This window comes from Indicator indicator, chromosome 15, assembly GCF_027791375.1.
Source record: "Indicator indicator isolate 239-I01 chromosome 15, UM_Iind_1.1, whole genome shotgun sequence".
Lineage (NCBI taxonomy): Eukaryota > Metazoa > Chordata > Aves > Piciformes > Indicatoridae > Indicator > Indicator indicator.
The window spans coordinates 8,662,034-8,685,155 of record NC_072024.1 but is presented as its reverse complement, the minus strand read 5'-3'; positions in this window follow the sequence as shown (position 1 = coordinate 8,685,155).

The following is a 23,122-nucleotide window of genomic DNA, read 5'->3' as shown; positions in this document are numbered from 1 at the left end:
CCCCTCTCAGCTCCACAATTTGAAGAGAGGGGAGCACAGAGGGACCCTCAGAGCAAAACAGTGGTGTAAGCTGCAAATGCAACAGGTGTCTGAAGGCCCTATAGCACCCCTGTCACCTGGGGATGGAGATGAGTGGTCTGGAAGAGGCACTTGCTCTGCCCCTTTAGCTGCAGCAATCTCACTGTCTCAGAAAGTTAATCAACCAAATATTGTTCTTTTGTACTTAATCTACAACTGCTTATTTTTGCCAGTTATCCTAATTTCCCATTCCCCACTTCCTCCCCCCCCCCTCCAGTGCTGGCAAACTGCCAGGAGCCTCCCTGATGGACACAGCCCCATGGCCAGCAAAGCCTTCAGGTCTCAGCATCACTCAGAGGCGTGCTTGGTGACGCAAGGCAAGTTGATATGCCATGCTGTGGCATGCTGTCCCACGCTGCCTGTCACCACCTGCACCACTTGCTGAGGCAAGGAGCTGTCTTCTGAGCCAAGCAGGTCCCATAGGCACTGTGCAGCTTGTGGCTGGGGCTGCTGTGTGAGGCTCTTTTCTTGAGTACCGTATATAGAGCCTCGGTTTTGCATGGCTAAAGCAGTTAAGAACTTACAGACCCTTCTCATAGCCCCCAGCAAGCTAATGCTTCCAGTCAGGACCTCAAACAAATTGAGATGAGGGCCCACCAATATCTGATTAGATCTGTGTTAGGATTAGAAGCAACTCTCTGCTGCTACATCCCTGGATCTTCTTTCCCTGATCCGTACCTCATATCTCTCAGTCTGTTAGTAACAGATACATGGAGAGCAATAATTTCCAAATAACAAGCCCTTGACTTACAGCAGAAGTGCTTGTTAAGTGCATTACCTGGTGCTTTGGTTCTACTAAATTACATCCCATATTTATTCCCCAGTGGACAGACATTCTCTGTGGTGAAAATGCCTCCAGCTTTCTTTCCTTGCTAAACTTCATTAGCACACACTGTTTGCAAAGGCTGCTACTACATGAAACAGGCTCAAGCCTGGGCCACTCTTTGAGGAAAATCCCTTTTACCATCTCTTTAGCCTGATACTGTGCTAAAAAGATGCTGATTTCTCATCTTTATCCAACTTTTAGAAACCATTGCCCAGTTTTCACATAAATCCTCTCTTAATTATCATACCAAATAGTCTCCCCTGGGGACACCATCAGCAAGCAATTTGCAGATGCCCAAGCCTGTTAAACTGCCACACTTCTCTTGGTTTACAAATAAGCTACTGTATTTGACTGATAGAGACCACAACTTCTTTAATACCTCTCTTTTGTGCTTCAGCACAATTCACTTTTGAGCAGTTCAAGGTGATAAAAATTGGTGGAAGCAATTAAAGGGTTTTGGCTGCAAGTAGCTGTGATCATGTAATGCAGGAAAGAGCCTATGTTTAGTCCACCCCTAGCAAGTTGTGGCCCCTTGGCCCAGCTGTGCTGTTGACACCCCGCCTCGTTCCTCCCATGGGTTGGTAAGGAGCTACACTTCTCTGTGTTCATCACATGAAGACGGTTCTGATGTTATGAAAAGAGCTCTGTGTTTAAGCTCATATTCAGAGTTGATGCAGTTTAGCACCACTCCTTTGCCTGCCAGCACACAGCATGTTTGCACAATACAGGGGAGTTTCTCTACAGGCAGTGAAGTGGCCTGGTTGGGTGGTGTGCTCCAAATGTGATGCCAAGTAATGTGTAGAGTTTGAGGCCCCCACTCTTAAACAGACCATGAATGCTGCACAGGATGGCGCCTCAAGGGCATGGAAGTACTAAAAGAGAGTGCAAAATCAGTCCCTCTCCCAAAGCCTACACACCTCACCTGTACACAGACACTGGTCTAATTTTTTTTTCCCTTCAAGTCTTCAGATGGTTATTCTTTATTAACATGTCATATGACTTCCATATACTTGCCAGTTCAGCCAAGGAGAACCTAGATTAGGGTACTTGTAAAGAAACACTGACTTTTTATTGAGCATGTCTGAGCCTCAGACTTGGCCACCAGCTCAGACTGAGGTACTGCCAAGTGCCCTTGTACCTTTTCTGCAGCCTGTTTGTCTCCTTCAGCAGAAAACAAAGGATAAAAAGAACTCAAATTGCTTCTGAATTGATAAAATTACTCCTGAGCCTTCTGATACTTGCAAGTTGGTGCTGATATAGCAGGAAGCCAGACCAAAGGGGGTCATCTCAAACCTCAGTTTAAGGTGGGAAAATCATGGCTCTGCTGGGAATAACAAGGGCAGAACTGGAATCCTATTCCCTGACTGTGTGGCTTTCCTGGGCTATCCATGCACAGCTGTACAAGGCCTGGGGTTGGATGCTCCCCTTCTTCTCCTGCTCACAGCTTTCTTTACATTAGTTTTAATGAGCATAAGGTCATAAAAATTCATAGCTGGTATCTCATGACTCCACAGCTGTTTGATCCAGCGTGAAGGGAGCAGAGCACAACAGCTGCTTTCAGCAGCAGCCCCTGGATGTATATTTACAAGCTATGATTTTTTGACACTTTGTCCCTGTCTGGTTTAGCTGGGAAAGAATCCTAGGCCAGCCATGGGCTGCAGATCATTAGCAGTTTGGAGTCATCCAGGGCAGCTGCCCCAAATTGGCTACAGGTGTGTCCTAGACCATAAATGTTGTGTCTGGTGGAAAGGGAGACTTCCTGGGTAGGATCTTGACCCTGCTCCTAAGGACTGTCTTCTCATTCATGACCACTGTACTTTTTTGCCAGGTTAAGTATAATTTTATTTAATTTAAATTTACATTGGCATTTATTTGGCTGTTTTGTTAAATCTGTTTTAATTTCATCCCATGGGTTTGCTATCGTTTTCCCTATTCCACTTCTTTGCTGGATGGGGTTATTGGGTGATACTGTGGTTAAGCACCAGATATGGGCTAAATGCAGACAGCCCCTCCAAGAGACTCTCTTCTATTTTTCCATAGCCCTTTTCAACAGAAGAACCCCAAACTGGAGGCTTTAACAACAGATGCATTGAGGGTAGGGGGAAAAGAACTTGCCTTGATCTGCTGGCAAGGCTTTCATAGAAGTTTTTAGACATACTTAGCAAATAACTTTGGGAAAACAAATTCCCCTGGCATCTTTGGGGAAGTTGTCTCCACAAATATACATTTTGTGAGGCCATTTGACCTGTCTAAAAGAGCTAAATGCTCCATACCAGCACTTTTACCAGAAATAGTGTGGCCAGTGGGACTAGGGAAGTGATTGTTCCCTTGTACTTGCCAGTGGTGAGGCCACACCTCAAATACAGTGTTCAGTTTTGGGCCCCTCATTACAAGAAGGACATTGAGGTGCTGGACGTGTCGAGATCTAGAGTACAAGCCTTATGAGGAGTGGCCAAGGGAACTGGGTCTGTTTAGTTTGGAGAAAAGGAGGCTCAGGGAAGACTGATTCTTTACAACTCCCTGAAAGGATGTTATAGAGAGGTGGGGGGTCAGTCTTTTCTCTCAAGTAACAACCAATACAACAAGATAAAGTGGCCTCAAGTTGGGCCAGGGAAGGCTTAAGTGGGACATTAGGAAAAAATTCTTCATCAAAAGGGTTGTCAAGCCCTGGAACACTAATTGGTGGAGTCACTGTGCCTGGAGGTATTTAAAGGATGTGTAGATGTGGTGCTGAGGGACATGGTTTAGTGGGACTTGATCGTGTTTGACCATGTTAATAGTTGAACTAGATGATCTCAAAGGTCTTTGCCAACCTAAACCAATCTGATTCTACGGTTTGTCGTTAGCTGTGGGATTTGTGATGCTTTTTTCCTTGGGCAGAGAGTTTTAGAAACCAATTTTATGTGCAGTCATGAATTGGTGCAGCAGGAAGCCAAGCAAGCACAGCGGGGTTTGTGGATGAAGTTCAGAGTCCCAGTGGTGCGATGGGTTCCACAGGAGAGAGGGTGGGAGAGCTGCAACCCCAGCCCAGCCACTCGCGGAGTGGGAACGCGGGGGAGCGGCTCTAGCAAAAAGAGACGTTCGGCCCCATCAAGTGGCAGCTCCGCAAATTGCAGGCAAACGCAGCTGAATCACTGGTACTGGAGGATTAAATATTTACGTCTTTCCTTTTCTTACTGACCTGTCACACTCAGAGTACCGATGTCATGCTCTTTTGCAAACAAAAGGCCATTTTCGACAGCACCTCTCTCAACCACAGAATGATGGGGATTGGAAGGGACCTCTGGAGTTCGTCTAGTCCAGCCCCCTTGCTAAAGCAGGGTCACCTAGTTCAAGTTGCCCATGAGCATGACCACCAGGTGGGTTCTGAAAGTCTCCAGAGAAGGAAACTCCACAGCCTCTCTCGGCAGCCTGTGTCAGTGCTCTGCCACCCACAAAGTAACAAAGTTTCTCCTTAAACTCAAGTGAAACTTCTTGTGTTCCAGTTTGTACCCATCCTCATGATCTCCACCCTTTAGATGTTTATATGCATTGATCAGATTCCCTATCAGTCTTCTCTTTTTCAGGCCAAAGATCCCCAGGTCTCCAACCCTCACCTCCAAAGAGAAGTGTTCCAGTCCCCTAATCATCCTTGTTGCTCCTCACCAGACTCTCTCCAGTAGTTTCCTGTCATTGAACTGAGGAGCCCAGACTGGACAAAATGGTTACACTTGCTTAAGGAGAAGATTAGGAACGGTTGCTTTCTTTGCAACAGTAAATTCAGTTGATTTAACAAGTACGAATTTGTTGGGGGGGGGGGGGGGAGGTTGGGGTTTTTTTTCTGAGTAACCCTATTTCAAATGGCTGCTCCTCACAGAAAGTGAGGTCAGGTTTGTAAGGCTCTAGTATAATACAGGTACAATTATTTTGTAGAGCACTTAGAAATGTAGCTAAAGTTGCAGCATGTGCCTGTGCCTCACAGGAGAGAGTGCATCTACCCTATGTGCTGTGTAAGGGGCTTACAAATGATACGGCTTGGTGAAAGGCAGCATGGTTGGTTTTGGCTCCAGCTGATGCTGCAAACCACCCCATTCCCTTAGCCTGACCCCAGCACAGCCCAGGCTGCATGAGTCCAGCTTTACAAATGCAGTTTCCCACTACTGGAAGCTTAGTGAAAAATAAACTTTTGAATTGATAGATGTGTAACCCATAGCAAGAAGTACAAGCTTAGAAACCTCAAGTGTGTTTTTCAGCACATGAACACTGTCACAACAGTAAATAGATATTGAATGATGGTGTTAGTGGCATTGAAGTGCTGTCCAGGGTTACAAACCCTAGGGCTGGTAAGGAATTGACAAACAGTTGAGACCCTTGGTGTTCTGATTTCTGAATGCTGCCTACAGACCTAGAGAAGAGTAGAGAACAGGCTCTGCTGTTAGCAAGTCCCTACAGCTCCATTTCAAGTACACTCAAGAAATCTTCATAGGACAAAGCAATGAGAATGTCTACAAGACTTCCACAGGTGAAAAGTTTCCAGTGACACTTGATGTGGTTCATGAGCCATGTTCCCTCCTTCACATGCGGATCCATCAACAAAGAAATGGTTCTTTGTCATTGCTAGAAAGGGCCTGTCCAGCTGGGAAAGCATCTCCATCTCTAGCTAGAGATTCCTAGGTTAAACTTAACTGACCCAAGAACATTTGTTATTAGCATCAGCATACTCAGTCTTCCCATCAGTGAGGTACTTTTTCTCATGTACCTGTGAAGAGCTGTGAAAGCAATTCTGTGATTGAATTTGTTAATTATTTTATCTCCTCCTCACCTTCTGTTATGTTCATTTAAGGAAATATCAATCTAAAACCTACTTCTGTGCAAATGAACTCAGATACCTCAAGAAAAGATCCAGTGATTTTTCTATCTTAACATGAAGTAGCTCACAGGAGGAAAAAACAAACAAACTTGAAACTCTGTTACCAAACCCCAAAACTCACTTCTGTTGAATAGTGATCATGACAGTCTTGCTGCTTTTGGATTCAGGACACAGCTTTTCTGGTGGATCATTTACATGGAAAGCTACCACAGCAGCCACGCATCTAGAAGGATGCTCTAGCTGCCTTGGCACCAGCACCATGTGCTGGCCAGCTCAGATTCAACAGAAGGCAGAGAGAGCAGGCCTAAAAGTGATGCAGGCTCCAGCAACCACCATTGAAATTCAATATAATTCCAATAATCTGTTAAAAGGCCACTGCATAGTGAGTAATGCAGCACACAGCTGATAGCAAGAGGATAGCATTGCTGGCACACAGCCTATATGCTCTCACTGATAACGTGCTAAGTGAGGCCATTTTCTCTGAAAGACAAAGCTCAGGCTCAAAGCACAGCTCTCTCACTGGGAGCTGGGATTTTTGGTTTAATTTTTGTGTTAGAGGATTTCTAATGCCCCCAAGGCTCCCAGCTGGATCCTGGAAAGAGAAAATGAGTGGATGCATGTGCCGAACTGCTGTGCCAGTAAGCTACCACACATCTGAAACAGCAGCCAAAAACCAATAGCATCCCTGAGGAAAGCTCCTGTCTGGAGGGAAGAAGCAGGGTTCCTCTTTCTGGGTGCATTTAGGTAGAGAGGGGAGGTGCTCAGAAGGCACTCTGCCTGGGTGCCTCCCCTCTAGACTGCCACAATGCCTGCCTGCAGCTGGCAGCTCTGCAAAGTGCCTGTTTGCTGCTCTTGCACTGAATCATGGCTCTACCAGATACCTGATGCTGATGGCATACCTACACCCCCAGTGACTCTCCAGGTGGCTCAAGATTTCCCTTAGTGTCCTCACTGCTGAAGAGCCTGGTGCTGGTACTGTCTGAGTACCAGATATGGCCTCTTGCAGCACCTGTGGTGATGCATCCTCCAGTGCAGGGGAAAGCAGTTGTTCTGAAGACCAGCCACAGCTGACAGGCACATGTGTAAGGCGTTTGGGATCAAATTCTCACCCAGCATCAAGGACCTCCATTTCTGAGGTTAGTTTTTGAAGGAGGACCCAGTTCAATCTGAGAAAGCAGCTGAGTTTTGTGTTGAGGCAGGAGAAAATATGCAACTGCTGCTATGCTCTAACAAACTCACTGTTCTTTACATTCCCAAGGATCTCAGACAAAACCTCTGATCTACTGTAATAAATAGAGCATGAAAATCAGGTTTGGGCTTCAATTTTATCCATGACGTTAGCTCTGCCTTCCTTTTTTTGTTCTCATGCAGGGTGAAGTCCTAATGAAAAAGACAAAAGTCAATGTTAATAATCTGGGTATTATTTTTTTCCTTCCCTTCTTTCAAACCTGAACAAGGTGGATTTCAACAAGGACATATTTACAGTTCAGAGCTCTCCCACAAGCCTTCACTGTGCTGCCGGCTAAGTCACTGCAACGCTGACATCTCTGAACCACAGGATTTTCCCAGTCACCAGCACCAGCAATGATCTGTTTAACTCCCAATTTCTCATTTCTTCCTATGGACAGATTTCCAGTAAAAAAGTAGAATAAAAATCCATTGATCAACTTTTTTTTTTCCTACCAGGGAGCCCCATTTTCTCAAAATAGAAGAGTTGCTTGGGAATTATCTGCTTCTGCTAATTTTTACAGGGTTTCTGGGACTGGGGAGAGCACAGATATCAGACTCTCCATATTTGGGTCACTCACCCAGGGCACAGGAAGCATCTTCTGCCCCTTTCACATCCTCACCAGGCAAGGCTTTGTATAGTCTTTTACATCCAGGGTGGGAAGCAGTGTGCCAGAGTTCCTGGCTTTGGCACATGCTGAGAGTATCCCTGAACATGCTGCTCAGTAGCAAACTTGAGAGAAAGTCTTAGTCAGGCTTGTCCAAAGCTGTAAAAAGCCTGATGGACTCATCTCACTGCATGTTTTGCTGTACTCACTCATCAAAAGCAAAGCATGGCAGAGAGGCGTCTCGCTCTTGAAAGGGACTGGCAGCGAGCGTGGGTGGAAACACAGTCATGGCTCCAATCAGGTTATCAATCATCCCTTCACGACGTGGCCGTTGGTGCCACTCAAGTTGCTACTTGACTGAGCATCCCACAGTTGCCAGAGAACCACATGGCCTAAGCAGCTGCTGAGCAGTCAGCCAAGCAAATGCTGGGGACTGTGAGGGGAGAAAGAAGCAGAGCCTTCAGCCACTTTTCATGATTAGGAGCAGAATTAAATTTAAATGTGGTGATGGGCTCGGTTATTACATCCAGTTTAACTGACGTGGGGGTTTGTTCAGGTTGGATGGCTGCTGAACTCAACCCCAGCAGGAAGCTACCTCAAGCTCTCCTGAGGTGGAGGAGGAAGGTTTCCTGAAGTGCGAAGTGTTGTGGGATTGTCTGCAAACCTAGAAAAGGCCCTGGCTTTGCAAAGTGATTTGTTGTACAGATCAGCACCACCTTCTAGTTCAGTAAATTAAGTGCCTGGATTGTAAAGCATCCCCTGATGGTAGGCCCCCACTGATGCTCATCTAGAAAAACAAAGATAGCTTTCCAGAAATTCATAAGTAGCCATTTCTTTGCATCACAAAGGTCTCTTGTTGCTCCGATAACATTTTCCAGAGCACTATTTTGGAACAACTTTCAGCCACAAGACCTCTATGTGACTGCATGGTCCATTTGCTAGCTACAGTCCTAGCAGTGCTCCTCCCAGATCTGTTTGACTGTTGCTAATGTTGCTGACCTCCCAAAAGATTGTGAGGTCCAGAGATGGCAAACAGAGTATAAGAGCAACATATTATTGCAATTAGCCATTAAGTCATTAAGTGCATCCTGGCAGGTGCTGAGTCCGTGACATATGTCTGTACAATAATTAATCAGATTAAGAGCATTGAAAAAGAGTTTGTGCTTTCTAAATGCCTTAGGTTTTAAAGAAGGGAAAGAGGCCACAGCTGTTTTTCACAGAGCAGCCACGTGAAGTTGAGAGATGCTAAGGCTGTGGAAAAGGACAGACCTAGCCTGGCATCCTTCTTCATTTCTGTCCTTTATCATTCTTTACATTCAGACCATCCAAGTGAAAGTTATCCTCTGGTGAGCTTTTGCCCTGGAGGTAACCTTTGAGTGATGAAACCAGTCACCCTAGGGAAGCTGGGAAGTCACCACAGGAGGGTGGCAGAGGACCCATGTCCTGAAGATGCCCATGCAGCTCTGCCCAGCCACCACGACAAGCTGGGTTTCCACATAGGCTCCTAAAATTTCCAGTATCAAACCATGATGTGAAGTGTCCACAGCTCCTGCTGCCAGCACAAAAGAGCCTGCTGGCTTCCCTTGCATGGCACAGCAATACTGCTGTCAGTGAAAGGAAGCCTTCCTCTCTTCAGCTGTTCTGTCCGGGTTGATGCAAACAGTAAATGTACAGACGTACAGCTTGAGTGTGAATCAACCTCATGATTCATCCTTCCTGCAATGGATCCTTTCACTGTGATTAAACAGCTATTCTGTAAGACACGGACTTCACTTAAGACTCCATGGTTTATTTGGGTTTGGGATACAGATGCGGTCCTGTTCAAACTGTCATGCCCGGGAGCCAATGACAGAATACAAAAATAGCTTATGCTGTCAGCATGGCTTTTTCTTATTTGTATTCTGAGTATCATCACTTTGGCAGGCACAGGAAGCTCTTCTTGTTTGCATTTTATTTTGCCTGCAGAAAATTTACAGTTCAAATGACTTCTCTATGCTTCATCAGACTAATCGGATGACAAATTGCTTGAGCTACAGAGAAGAGACCTCAGACAACAGAAAACTGTAATGGAAGAAAAAATTAAATGCCTCCTTTTGGTAGGAGCAAAGATTTTTGCTTCATACCAATCTCAGTTTTCGTTTTTCCCTTCTATGTTAGAGCAAAGCTTTGTGAAATGGAAATCAGATTATTTAATCTGATTACAAGGATCTACAGGCTTGACATCACCATTTTCATTAGTGACACAAAGCCTCAGCAATTCTTCCTTTCCTTAACCAAAAGAAGCAGCTATGTACTCTCTTTGTGCTGCATTTCCTACTTCCACTGAAGCCTCATAAAGCATCCAGAGAGAGGCTTATTTTGTCCTCATTTATTATTTTTGATGGCTTGCTGCTACCCAGAAAGAGCAGTTTAACAAATACCCAAAGATTTGTCTCTTTTTCAGAAGGGAACAGGGAGATGGGATGGGCTTTCTCTTCCTTGTTGTGCTGGCTGACCTTGCCTGGAGTGACACAGAGCAAAAGCAATGAAGATACATTGCCCTAGTTTTCAGGAAGAGCCTTAACAGACTAAATGTCAGGTTTGGAGCTCTGAACTGCCCTTGAAAATAAGTTTGCTCTTAAATTTCCATGAAGTATTAATTTTCGGGCAAGGACTCTCTTCTGGGCTGGCATTCGTTTCACAGGCAGAACTGTGGCACCATCTTCTGGATGACTCTTTAGACAATAAAAACTAACCCACCTAAAGAAAAGATGCTTCTTTATCATCCCTAACAATGAGAACAGCTTGAATATTCATTGACTGTGCACTCCTGATTGCAGCAGGCTTTAAATCAGTTAATTATGCCATCCATTTTGGAAACACTAGGAGCTAGTCAAACTCTTGATTGCTGAATATTGTTGCGAGGGAATACAGATTTTGCTTCTGAAAGGATATTTCTACCCACAGAGAGGTCACAAGACCTCACAGGGCCATGACTCTGCCTGGTGTGAGGCTATGAGTCCAGGTTATTCTGTAATGAAAGAGAGGTGCGTTATTGTGCAGCAGACTGCTACTCCTGAAATGTTTGCATTTTGTAAGAGGAAAATTGAAAAGGTGCAAAAGAAGCCTTGAAAAACATCTGGGAATGCCTGTACATGTAATGGACAGGCCAAAAGCTACCTGCTACAGCCTAAAACAGGACTAAGGAGCTAGAAAAGTTTACAGACTTCTTATAATCACAGCTTTCCTGAAAAAGCTTTTAGATCAGTAATTACAGTTAAGCCCCTGAGGCATCCAACTACCCAAGGACAGTGAGCAACTTTTTGGCACTAGGGAGTTTTAAGAAGAAGATGCTGAAGCAAGGCAGCTCTGCTGCCCCTTGGCTGCCAGTTCTGTGCATCTTTCTAGCAAAAGTGATTTTCAAAATACATTTTTTTGCTCAGGTATTTCTGGCATTTGCAGATATTCTTTTGTTTGGTGGTGACCACTGAAAGCTGTGTAACAGGTGTGATTACCAGTTGGATTCAAATTACTGACCGGGGGTCATCCAAGTTAATTTTTTCTTTATTTCTCAAGACACTGGTGGGTTTTGGTTGTTTGGGGTTTTTGTTGTTGTTGTTGGTTTTTGTTTGTTTGTTGTTTGGTTTTGGTGGGAGTTTTATGTTGGGTTTTTTGTTTGTTTGTTTTTATTCCTTGTGACTGAAATAGAAACCTCTTTGGATTGTGCTTTGGCTGGAGATACAGGACTGGAGGGTGCAGAGGCTTCTCACATCTGCTGACTTTTCCTGTGCCATGAAGTAGGTGGGCTGTAGCTCTTCCCAGTTCTGCCTCCCCCAGCTACCACCATCGTGGAGCCTTCACTGCATCCCCTTGCACCAGGTATTATATAAATCTTGCGTGAAAGACAAACCCAAATACCCAGACCGTACTTGGAGTTGACACTTGACAGCATGAAGTGGCAGGCAAAGCTCTCTGCCCCAGGTGAGAATCAATGCTGGTCTTCCTTGCCACGCAAAGGTTTCAGGGTATATTCACTTGCATGATCAGTCTTTATTCTTAAAGCCAGACTTCAAAGGCATCACCATATCTAAAAGATCCTTCCTCCTCTGTGCTTGAAACCATGTTTTCTGCACTGGGAAGCACAAACCTCGCAGTTATTTTCCAGATGAAGCCAGAGACCCTTAACTGTGTGTGCTGTGTTGTGCTCTGCCTTTTGATAGCTCTCATATGTTACAGGTGATCACTCTAATCATGCCAGTTATCTTGGATGTGTGATAACTGGGTTGTTTTTCATAGCTCTTTATCATGACATACAAAATCACTCCAAAGGAGCACCACAACTGGCATGGCCTGACATTTATACTGTGTGACTGAGCTGCTCATTCACTATGGAGACACCTGCTATGGCTCCCAGAACCAGCAGCATATTATCACATCACATGAGATCTCTGGGGATCATATTGATATATCTATAAGCACAAGAGACAACCTAGGTTGTCTCCTTCAGTGGCAGCTTGAAGATGCAGTGTCTTGCTTGAACTAATGCAGGAAATCAGAGACCTGACCCTGCTTCCAGGAAATTCACAGGACTTGCATCATCACCAGCATTTCTGGGTTCATTCTCATCCATTCTAGATGCAGCACAAAGCCACTCTTGCAGCATGCAGTACTGCATCCGTGCCAAGTTCAGCAGCTACCACTGCCCAGCTTGCCTTGGTAAAATGAGCAGGGCTCCAGCCACCCAGCCCTGCTCCTGCTGCCAAAATAAGCTCCTGGAACTGCTCTGAGGTCTCCACGGGTCACTGCGTGCCACTTACCCTGCACCACTCTTAATCCTATCAGCTGCAGTTTCTTCACTCAGGTGTCCAGTAATTGCAAGCACTGGGAATTCTGACTTTCATGCTGGGTTATAGAAAAATATTGTGTCTAAGCATTAAACTCCTGCTGTGAAATAGGACATATGCCAGAGGAGAATAGCAGATATTCCTGCTCCATTCCCTTTGAGGTTATGCATGGTTAGGGTACAGCAGGGATGGGAGGAACATGAGGAAAGGTTGCCTCTCTCAGCTGCCACAATGGGCATGAACTTTCAGGAAAAGAAACATTGCTTAGAACCACTGTTCTCTCTACTCCAAATTAATCTTTAGCTATATAGTGGAGCACAGACCTCTGTTCCATTTCTCTTTGTTCACAATGAAACTCAAGCTATGTGATGGAGCACAGATATCTGCTCTACTTCTCTCTGCCCCAAATTAAAGTCTACCCTCACAACAGATCTCCAAAGCAAGCTTTTCATGCTGTAGCTACAAAATGTATCAGGGAAAGCATATACACAGTGTGATTAGGGAGTCTGTACAATTAAAAACTATGTATGCTTCAGCCACTTGGTATCCCTGGTGTTACTTTGATGTCCTCCTGTATCTGAAACTGAAGCAAAAGGGAAGTTCATTTGATATACAACTGCTTTGCTCTTCAAAGCCTCCGAAGAACACAGGGCCAGATGCTATGCTGTTGATTAGAGCAGGACTAGGCATGTGTAAATGACATGCAAACATATTTGCTATCTCTAAATCTTGACAAAATCTAGTCATGAATAGATCACCTTCTCTCTTTTGCTTTTCTCGCAATACTGTGTGTGTCAGTCTGTCTGATTGCACAGATGTTTAGGAAGAAGTTTTTATCTGTACAAATTCAAGGGCTCCTCTACAAGAGCATGTGTTCTGGTCTGTGTCGAAAGTTCTTACAAAACCATCTTCTCTCCCTCAGGAACTACAGAATTACCCATGGTAAATGCAGATGAAGAAAAACAAATATCAGATCTGCTAAACATGGAGTACATACTTAGTTGTCTTGGCAAAGCTTTCAAACACAGAATTTTTGTTCTCCATTCCTCAACTCCTAGCACAAGATCAAGACTGCACTCAGAGTTAAATACAGCCAGCTTTGAAATTCACATGCTGGTGTAGAGCGAGGCAAGATTCTCCTTTACTCAGGAAGAAAAGATGGATTGCCCAGATAGTGGCATTGAGAGGTACAAGGCTCGTTTGCTCACATTGTTTGAAGCAGTAGAACAATGCCCCTGGAAGGAGCTTGGGACTTCTAAGTGATTTGCTGCTGTTGGAGGGTCTGTTCAACACCAGAAAATGGTTTTGTGTGTGGCCAGTACCAGAGCTAGGGATAGTAGGTGAAATGCAATGATTGTGTCTGGCTAAGTGTAAAATGGGCTGCTCTGCACACTCAAGTACTGAGAGATTCATAGATTCATAGAGTAGTTTGGGTTTGAAGGAACCCCAAAATCATCTAGTTCCAACCCCCCTTCCCCCCAAGCCTCATGATGCTTACAGTTGTGGTGGCTCGAGAAAGAATTCCAGGCTTTTGTCTGATGAAACAGAAGATATCACCCCTCAAGACTGCAAAAAAAATGTTTGTCCCTGAGTATCCTAAGTTTGACTATAACTTTATTTTAGCAAAACTTGTTCAGGTGCCAGGCCTGTGGTGATGAACGATGAAGCTGAGCTCCTGAAAAACAAAGTAGGCAAACAAGAAATGATAGCAAGGTCTCCTGGATCCTTGTGCTGAAGGTTGGATAAGTGCAAGAGCCCAGTAAAAGCAGAGGAAGGTGCAGACAGCCATACCCACACTGTGCAGGGGCCAGCAGCGGCTGCAGAAAGCGACATCTGGTCTGGGATAATCTGCCTTCCCGGACAGTGGCTTTATGCAAGGGAAATGCTGCTGATCTCAGAGGACTTGTTCCAGATTTAGCTCTGTGCAGGATCAGAACGAGACTGAGTGCAGCTGCTCTGGGCTGCCAGCCCCAAAGCACCAAGCAGCCCCAGGCGGGTGCTGCAGCATCCTCTGGGCCAATGATCCCTCAGGAGGGACCGTGGGAGTAGGGCAGCTGGGTGGCTTCAGTGCCTTATGCTGCATTGGAATGGATGCAGCCAGGAAAGGACTTTCTGTTGGTTAAATGGACCATCCCTGGGTAGAAATTTGGCTTGCCCCAACTTCTTGCTGCACATCCCAGCCCTGCAGCAGCAAATCACTAGTGGGAAGGGTGGTGAGCTCAGCACCTGGTTCTGGTGCTCAGTCTCAGACCAGTGGTTTGAAAATCATCCCCTCTGGAGCTCACGTCACTGACTCAAAGTACCTGACTGACAGCTTTCTCCCCAGATCCTTTTATCAGTATCTGGACACTTGTCAATATTTACTCTTTGCCAGCCCAAGCCCACTAAGAATTTCAAAACCAGAAGTGTAAAAACCTCCCCTTCTGCCCTGCTGGGTATGGCCACACAGCAGAGAAATGGAGATGGTAACTGACGTGTTGCCAGGCATGTCAGGGCAGTATGATGGCAACGCACAGAAAACTTACCTAAAAATATCCACTGGGAAAAAAAAAGCACCGTAATAAATAAATAAATAAATAAATAAACATTTGTAAAATATTTAGGCTTCCCTGATTTCCAATTTCATCATGACTTTTGGGTTTGGGTTGTTTGGTTGTTTTTTTTTTTTTTTTGTTTGGTTGGTTGTTTTTTTGTTGTTGGTTTTTTTCCTAAGCTCAGATTAATATGTGAATATGAATATAATCAGGCTATTATTTTCAAAAATTATTCCTGTCATCAAGGAACAGAAGCAGGTTTCTCTTTTGTTGCATTTTAGGTAAGGGTTGGGTTCTGATCCTTATTCCTGCTGCATTCTTTATGCTGTGCCAGCAAATTGCTCTTACTTTTAGGCACTTTTTGCTTTATCGATAAGGTGTGGAAAGGCTTCTGTATAAATGAGGATTGGGAACAAACTTTGTCCATTCACAAATATTGATTTGTGAAATGGAACTGTACTCCATCTGGATTATGAAATGTAGAAAAAATAGCTCAAACATTGAAGAAGTGACACATTAGACCACAAAACTCATGCTCTTTAACACGTATTGCTGAAATGTTTATCACTTATCAGTCGTCCTCAGTTTATATTTTACCCTGTGACCTAAAGGTTTTGCTTTTATAAAAGAAATATGACCCTGGATTTCCTCTCAATGAACTGAGTTGCTCTGAAAGAATTAGATGAAAGACAACAAAACAATCCTAAATCCCTCTGCTTTCATGTTTGCACTGAACAGCATGGAGCAGATTTTGCACTAGATATCCTGAGCTTGAGAGCCATGAAAATCTTCCTCAGAATCTATTTCCTCCTGTTATTATATGCACATAATTTTTGTTACTGTCAAGAGTAAAAAAAAAAAAATCTAAACCCACAAAGAATGTTCTATTTTTATTCATTCAGTGGCTTAATTGTTGTGGGCTTGTTTGTTTGTTTTCATTTAGTGGTGTGGTGGTTTGTGGCAATAGAGGTTTTATTGTAAAAGAAAGCAAGCTGTCAACTGTTTCTACATCAAAGGAAAGGAACTTGTTATGAAATATTTTTTTGAGAAGCATGAATGGCCTGACCTGTATCTTTTTTAATTAATCCCATTATTTAAATTCGTAGTGTTTAATATGGCACTGTAAAGATATGGCCTTGCTTATAACTTAGTAAGTCCCAGTAAGAAGGTATTTAATATCAGGCTTTTCATGTCAGTTACCATGATTTTTCTTCTGAAATCACAGAATCAATAAGGTTGGAAAAGACCTCAAGGATCATCAAAGTCCAACCTGTCACCCAAGACCTCATGACCACTAAACCATGTCACCAAGTGCCATGTCCAATCCCCTCTTGAACACCTCCAGGGATGGTGACTCCACTTCAGGTGCTCCCTGGGCAGCACATTCCAATGTCTAACAACTCTCTCCATGAAGAACTTTCTCCTCACCTCCAGCCTAAACCTCCCCTGGCGCAGCTTGAGACTGTGTCCTCTTGTTCTGGTGCTGCTTGCCTGGGAGAAGAGACCAAACCCCTCCTGGCTACAAACTCCCTTCAGGTAGTTGTAGACAGCAATGAGGTCTCCCCTGAGCCTCCTCTTCTCCAGGCTAAACAGTCCCAGCTCCCTCAGCCTCTCCTCATAGGGTTTGTGTTTGAGGCAGCAGCTCCTGCAAGTTCAAGGCCCCCATGCTCAGAAAATGAGTAAGGAATTTGTGGGGGAGATCAGCACTTCAGCTGGAGGTGTCCTTTCTTTTGCTCCTCCTATCCATTACCTGTCCATGGTGGATTTTCTTAAATTTTTTTCCTCCAGCTCAACAGGACCAGATTGAGGACTTGTACACACACATACAATCATCCACTTTCTCTGAGAGCTCTACAGTATTTTAGGATTAAAAAATCATTGATTAACAAAGCATTCTTCAGGTTTTACACTTATTTCCCCTTTCCCTTCATTTCACTTGTGACGGAGACAAAAAGAGCCCAACCACACTGGTTACTGCTGTCCCAAATGTAAGCCCCTGCTGTCCCCTGGGGCAGGAACATCACAAGGAAGCAGAGCATTGGATGTAACACTCCTCTTTTCTCATGCATGTATTTGGATTTCAGATTTGCAAGTAATCTGGCTAAATCAGGAGGAGGAAGGAAACTGTCTTGGGGAGCCCATGAGCCTTTTGCTTTATTTATAGAGCATAAAAATCCCAGATTATTAAATACTTCTGAGACTCAAGCCTGGGCAGAACTGGTTTTGAGACACACTCCTCTCCATCACACTAGGGAAAACTGTTGTCAAAACACAATTGAGCCTTCAGTCTAAACATTGCAGGCACTGTCAGATCCATCCTCAGGGAGAAATTATGGAACAGCCCAAGTTTCAGTAGATCATCTTAACGCTCTCCCAAGACACCCCTCTGTCAGGAGCCAATTCAGACAGATTCAGTTTCAGGTTTGAACTGAAACCTTAGCACCAAACTGTCAACCCCACAGGTGTGGGGTTGCTCCTACATCAGTGATGGCTGCTAGAAAACTGGAAGTAAAGGAGTGAAGAAGAACCATGTGGCAAATTCCCTAGCTGGAAGTACCAGAGTTTGCTTCCTGAAGCCTTGATTTACCCATTTTTAAAAAGATCCACAGCTCCCACACCATGGTGCTTATCCAGGAATGCACAGGGATGCACTTACAAAGACAGGGGTTGATTTCAAGCCTCCTGGCCAGTGGGCCAGCAGTAGGGGTGTGGGACCTGCTGCTTCTGGCAAGAGAGACTGAGCCTGGAACTTGAGCCTTCAGTATGCTTGCACACTCAGGGCTCTTGGATAGGAGTAATTCTCACTTGCAGGTTATCTTTGCTCAGATAAGCAGCTAAACACTTCCACTCTCCTCTCTGCACCTTTCCCTGTGATTACCTTTCTTGTTCCTGGGTGGCCATTAGTTTCACACAACATCCCAGATTGTGCAGGGGTACGAACACTTCTTCATCCTCACCCATGAGAGGGCCCATAACTGTGCCTGCCTTTTCATGGCCATATTGTACTGCTGGCTCACAGATGTCCTCTGACACCTTAGCCTGTCCTTTTAGCTTGGAAAAGAGAAGACTGAGAGGGGATCTGATCAATGCATATAACTACCTAAAGGGTGGAGGTCATGGGGAGGGGGCTGGACTTTTCTCAGTAGTGGCCAGAGGCAATGGATATAAAGTAGAACACAGGAGGTTTCACGAACTTCAGGAGAAACTTCTTTACTTTGAGGGTGATGGAGCACTGGAATGGGCTGTTGTGGAGTTTCCCTCTGTGTTTCAAAACCCAGCCTGACATGATCCTGTGCAACCTGATCTAGATGACCCTGCTTTAGCAAAGGGTTGGACTAGGTGATCTCCAGAGGTCCCTTCCCATCCTTACCCTTCTGTGATTCTACAGTTCTGTGACACATTAATAGCCAGATTCTGTCCTTCTAGTCACACTTGCTGAGCTCTCTACTTAAGGCTAGAACAGCTGGTTTGGTCTTTTGGTCATGTGTCCCCCATAACACTACTAAGGTGAGACATTGTCACGAAGTCACTTATCCTTTTAAGTGGTAGGTCTGTCACCTGCTAAAGTATGTGTATGAATATACATGTATGTACATGTACTGGGCTGCTCTGCAGGGAGTTCTGGTGTATACAGGTCATTGAAGCAAACTATATGGCCTTCATAAAGATCAGGCTGCTCTGGGAGTTGCTTCTGCCAAGGCAGATTTGGAGAAAGCAGTGCAATGTCACAACACTGCCTTTTGTTGACAACAGCCTGCAGGGAAAAGAACCTTCTTTATTTTCTCCAGCCTCCCGTTCTTCCTCAGGCCTACCAAATGCTCTCAGACAGCCCAAGCTTATCATTTCTCCCAGATAAGTTATTTCAGAGACTCAAGCCTTTGTTTTCCATCTCCCAGACTGATGCTGTGAGAGCTGCCATAGCTCCCAGCTCTTTCTGCACCTGAAGAGATGTCCTTGCAGGATTTCAAGTTTTTCTGAAAAATGCAGCAGGAAATATAGCCAAAAGCCAAAGTTTGAGGAAGAGAGACAAGAGGTGATAAAATTCAAGAAGAATACAAAGGAAGAAGATGCTGCAGAATTCCCTTCTGCTACTCCTACTTATTTATTTATTTATTTTTAAGGTTTCAAAACTCAAGGTGTTCTCGTTTCTAACAAAAACGACCTTCAGCAAGGAAATAAAACTTATTTCTCTTAGGAAGCATAAAGCTATAAAGAAGACTAAACCTGGAGATGCTCAGCAGATGCAGCCAGACTTTGGAATAACATGGTATACGACCACTCTTGCCTTATGCAAAGCATTACCTGCCCCCACAAAAACCCCAGAAATACCCCTCAGCTACCCCTCACTATACATAGCCTCCTCAGCTCTCACTAATTGACTTAATAATGTCTCTGGGAGGGGTTGATTCAATATAATCCCTCCCTCCAGCAAAGCCCTGGCTGTTTTCTGCTCAAGTGTAGCTGTTTGGGATTTTTGTGCTGGGCTGTGTCTGCTTTTCTTTTTAATTGTCATTGTGGTTATATTTGTGGGGTTTAATTCCTTTGTGTTATTTTTCCATCCTACTTTTCCACTTTGGTTCTCATGCTGTTTCTTGTGTTTGGTAACACCCTTTCACCAGGGTTTTTGTGTTAGGGGTCTTTACCTGCTCTCTGTCCTCCAGGGTCCCCTGGTGTTTCTTTTTCCAGCAGAGAAGCAGGATCTGAATTCTTCAAAACAAGACAGTTACTTTCCCTGCAGTTTTAGGAACTGTGGGTGTTTGGACAACTCTAAAATGGTATTTCTAATGAGATGGGAAAGGTAATTTTTACCCTTATGAGAACTGGGTGGTGTCTGGTAAGTAGGAAAAATACCCTGGCTGATTTTCTATGCTTCATGGTGCTTAAATATGAGCTTCAGGAGCTGGAACTAGATTGTCTCAGAGATAAACTGGGAGGAGGAGGAACTTTCCCAGACTCTGTGGCTGAGGAGCACGTGGCCAAGATTTGCCTAATTGTGAGGATCCAGGCTCTGCTCCACCTTTGTGGGCACCTGTGAAGCTGCACAGCCCAGTTTTACCTGCTTGTACCTGAGTCCGTGTTTGAAATGAGGATTCACCAGAACCTGGAGGTCCTTGATGGGGAGAGGAGACTTCGTCGCTGGAGAAAGCTGAGCTGTACTCCTTTCTGCCTTGCACAGCACAGGGCTGCAAAGAAAAATGAACTCAACAGACAGTAATGGGCAGGAAAAGTTTCTCTTTTCTAATTTTATTTTTTTCTGGTTTAATCATTCCACGCAGTCTCAAAATTTTTAATTTTTTTAAAACTACTTTTAATTTGATGGAACACAAATTTAAAACCCCGCAAATACAAAAACAGTCCTGGGAGAAGGGAATGGATTTCAGCTGTTCTCAACAGTGCTATAAATAGTATGTCAGTATCCAGCCTGATTGTTGCAACAGCTTTAGCCAGATTGCAGAGCTGAAGGAAATTCAGATAAAGTTTAGCTTGAGAAAGGATGTTATGTTAATTGTTATGGGGAAAAAAATCCACAGTTGTTTTTTTTTGAGGGGATTATCTATTGTTTTAAAGTGTTCTCTTTATGGCAGGTAATAAATCTTCTATTTTGAGATGCTACTGATAATCCTACTTCAGCACTTGCTGGCAAACTACTCATGTTGCTAATAATTTCCAATTACATCCAGCAAAGTTCCTTACTAAAACATGAATGTTTATAGCACTGTTTCTTGTTCAGCCCCAAAGCTTGGGAAAGCAGTTAGGAAAACTGTAGTTGGTGTGAGGAAAGCAAAGATAACGTGTGAATTGCCCGCAAGGAGAGCAAGAGCGGGGGCTGATGTTCAGGGATGTTACAGACAGTCTCCTTTTGAGATCTGTAGGTTCTTGCTTTCCCATAATTTACAGTTCTCTAGCCTATTTATTGTTTCTGATCCCCCCAAAGTAGAGAGCTGCTCATTACTAAAAGTTTCTTGAAATCCTGTTGCAGATTACAGGCACCAGTGCCATGCTTAAATCTTCTGTGTACACAAATCCTAATCAGATGCTTCTTGCAAGAACACGCATGTGAGTCACTCTCTGTAGTGCCAGCCATGAGAGCACTGTCAGGCTTTCACCAGGGGAACCTACTGAGTATTTTGATCTTATTTGGAGCATCTCCTTTCTCCTATGACCTTGCCTGGGCTGTAGCTTTGTCTCTCATCCTGGCCTCAACTGCAGTCCTGTGCCTGGGGAGCCTTCCAGAACAGATAATGAGAATTTGAACTTTCCCTGGCTGGAGAAGAGACTAAATTTTCCTTCCGTGCTTTGTGTGAGAGCTCAGACTAGCAGGCAGCAGGGTAAAAAGGCAAGTAGGGGTTTCAAGAAGCAGCTGTTGCTCTCTATTGATGGGGCACCAGCTCTGGCCTGTGGGTGCATGGAGCGATACATGAGTATGACCTAGGGAGTGATGATGGTTAGGATGGTTCCTAACCTTTGCATTTTTATTAGTTATCTTAAACAGCCAGCTGTGAAAAATGTCTTCCAACTTGCAAAACTGTGTTGGTGTGAGTTTGGGTTTTCCAGTCTGTGTTTTGGGAGATTTGCATCAGCTGCCAAACTACAGAGCTTTAATCCAGACTGAGCCAAATAGATGCTTACCTAGTGAGGCAATTACAGGGGAAATACCTCTTGGGATACAGAGATGTGCATGCAGTATGCCTACAGGAACTCTTTCTAAGGATGTGAGTAGTGTCCATGTCCTTTATCCCAGTATTGAGGAGCAGTTTGGGTTTGCAGCATTTTTCATTCAATCCTGGGGCTGGCAAGGTGAATCCTTCCCACCACTAGTCTTAATGCCTAGTCTTAATTCTCTAATCCCTTACCCTGCAAAGAGCTTTTCTCAGGCAGAACAGCAGCAAGGTGGGTTTAGGGTTTTGTTGTTGTTCTGGTGACCTAAACGGGAATTGTGCCAGGGCACAGCATGGATGTGCAGATGTGACCTGCATGGGGCTAGGACAGCTGAGGGCATCATCTCCATGTGGGGTGTGGTAACCTCAAAGCAGCTCTGGTTTCTGCATCTGTACCTTAGAGCCAGAGCACTGACATTTCCCCTCCTCCTTTAAGAAAGAAAGAAAGAAAAAATCTAGCATTTAAGCATTTGCTTTGGTAAAGAATGAAATGGAAAAGTAGGTCGGATTTGAAGGATCCCAGCCCTGACAGTGTCCCTTCTAGAGCTCCAGACCCAGGTTTTTGGAGAGAGACAGAATCTGACTGCAGCGGTGCTTCTCACGCTCATTCGTGCTCTTTGTGTTCCTCTGTACAAAATCATCCTCAAAATGCCCAGGACAAATTATAGCTGCCCCCCCCCCCCCTGCTTTTAAGGGAAAGATTTGGCTGCCAACAATATATTTCTGAAATGAAGCTACTTCAGCTCCTGTGAAAATTAGCTGGGTTTTACCAGGAAGCAAGGTGATTTTTTTTTTGCTCTTAAATAGTCTAAGCTAAATTAGCTGGAACCTAATTACAGAATGCTTTTGATTAAAGCCAGACAATGTGCTCAGGAAGCTAGGATCAAAGATGACAATTCTTGATGTCAGTGAAGGATTAAGGAGGAAAAGAAGAAAAGTGACTGATTAATTTTTAAATCAAATCAGGATCCTTTTTAATTTTTATTTTTTTTTTACATGGAAGAAGGGTTGCGGTGAAGTCAGGCAAACCATTTGGACTTGGGAAAAACCTGACTTTCAATAATATGACTTTTAATTTCATTTCGTAGTCATGTAACTGAAATCCAAAGAGAAAGACTCAAGATGATTTCTGCAGCTATTTGTAGAAATCAGGTGAGAAATAATCATAAGCCTTGTGTGAGATCTAGTAATTTTATTAAGATAGTTTGACTTGTAGGCATGATACTTTTTGGTCAAGCTCAGCTGTGCAGCCAAACAGCTGGCTGCTTCCCTTGATTACTGAACCTTTAGAAAGTGCTCCATAATTACTTTCATACCATACTCTGAAAATAACCCTGCTTAAAGAAATTGTGCAACTTGCTAGAAAAAAACAGATGCTGATTCAACAAAGCTCCCTTTAAAAATACTTCTGTACCTCTAGCTTAACGAGCAATGGCCTCGTTGCTCTGCTGATTTGAATCCTGAAGACTTTTTGTTGTCTATCAGCAACATATGGAAACAGGCAGGGTTTTTTTTTTT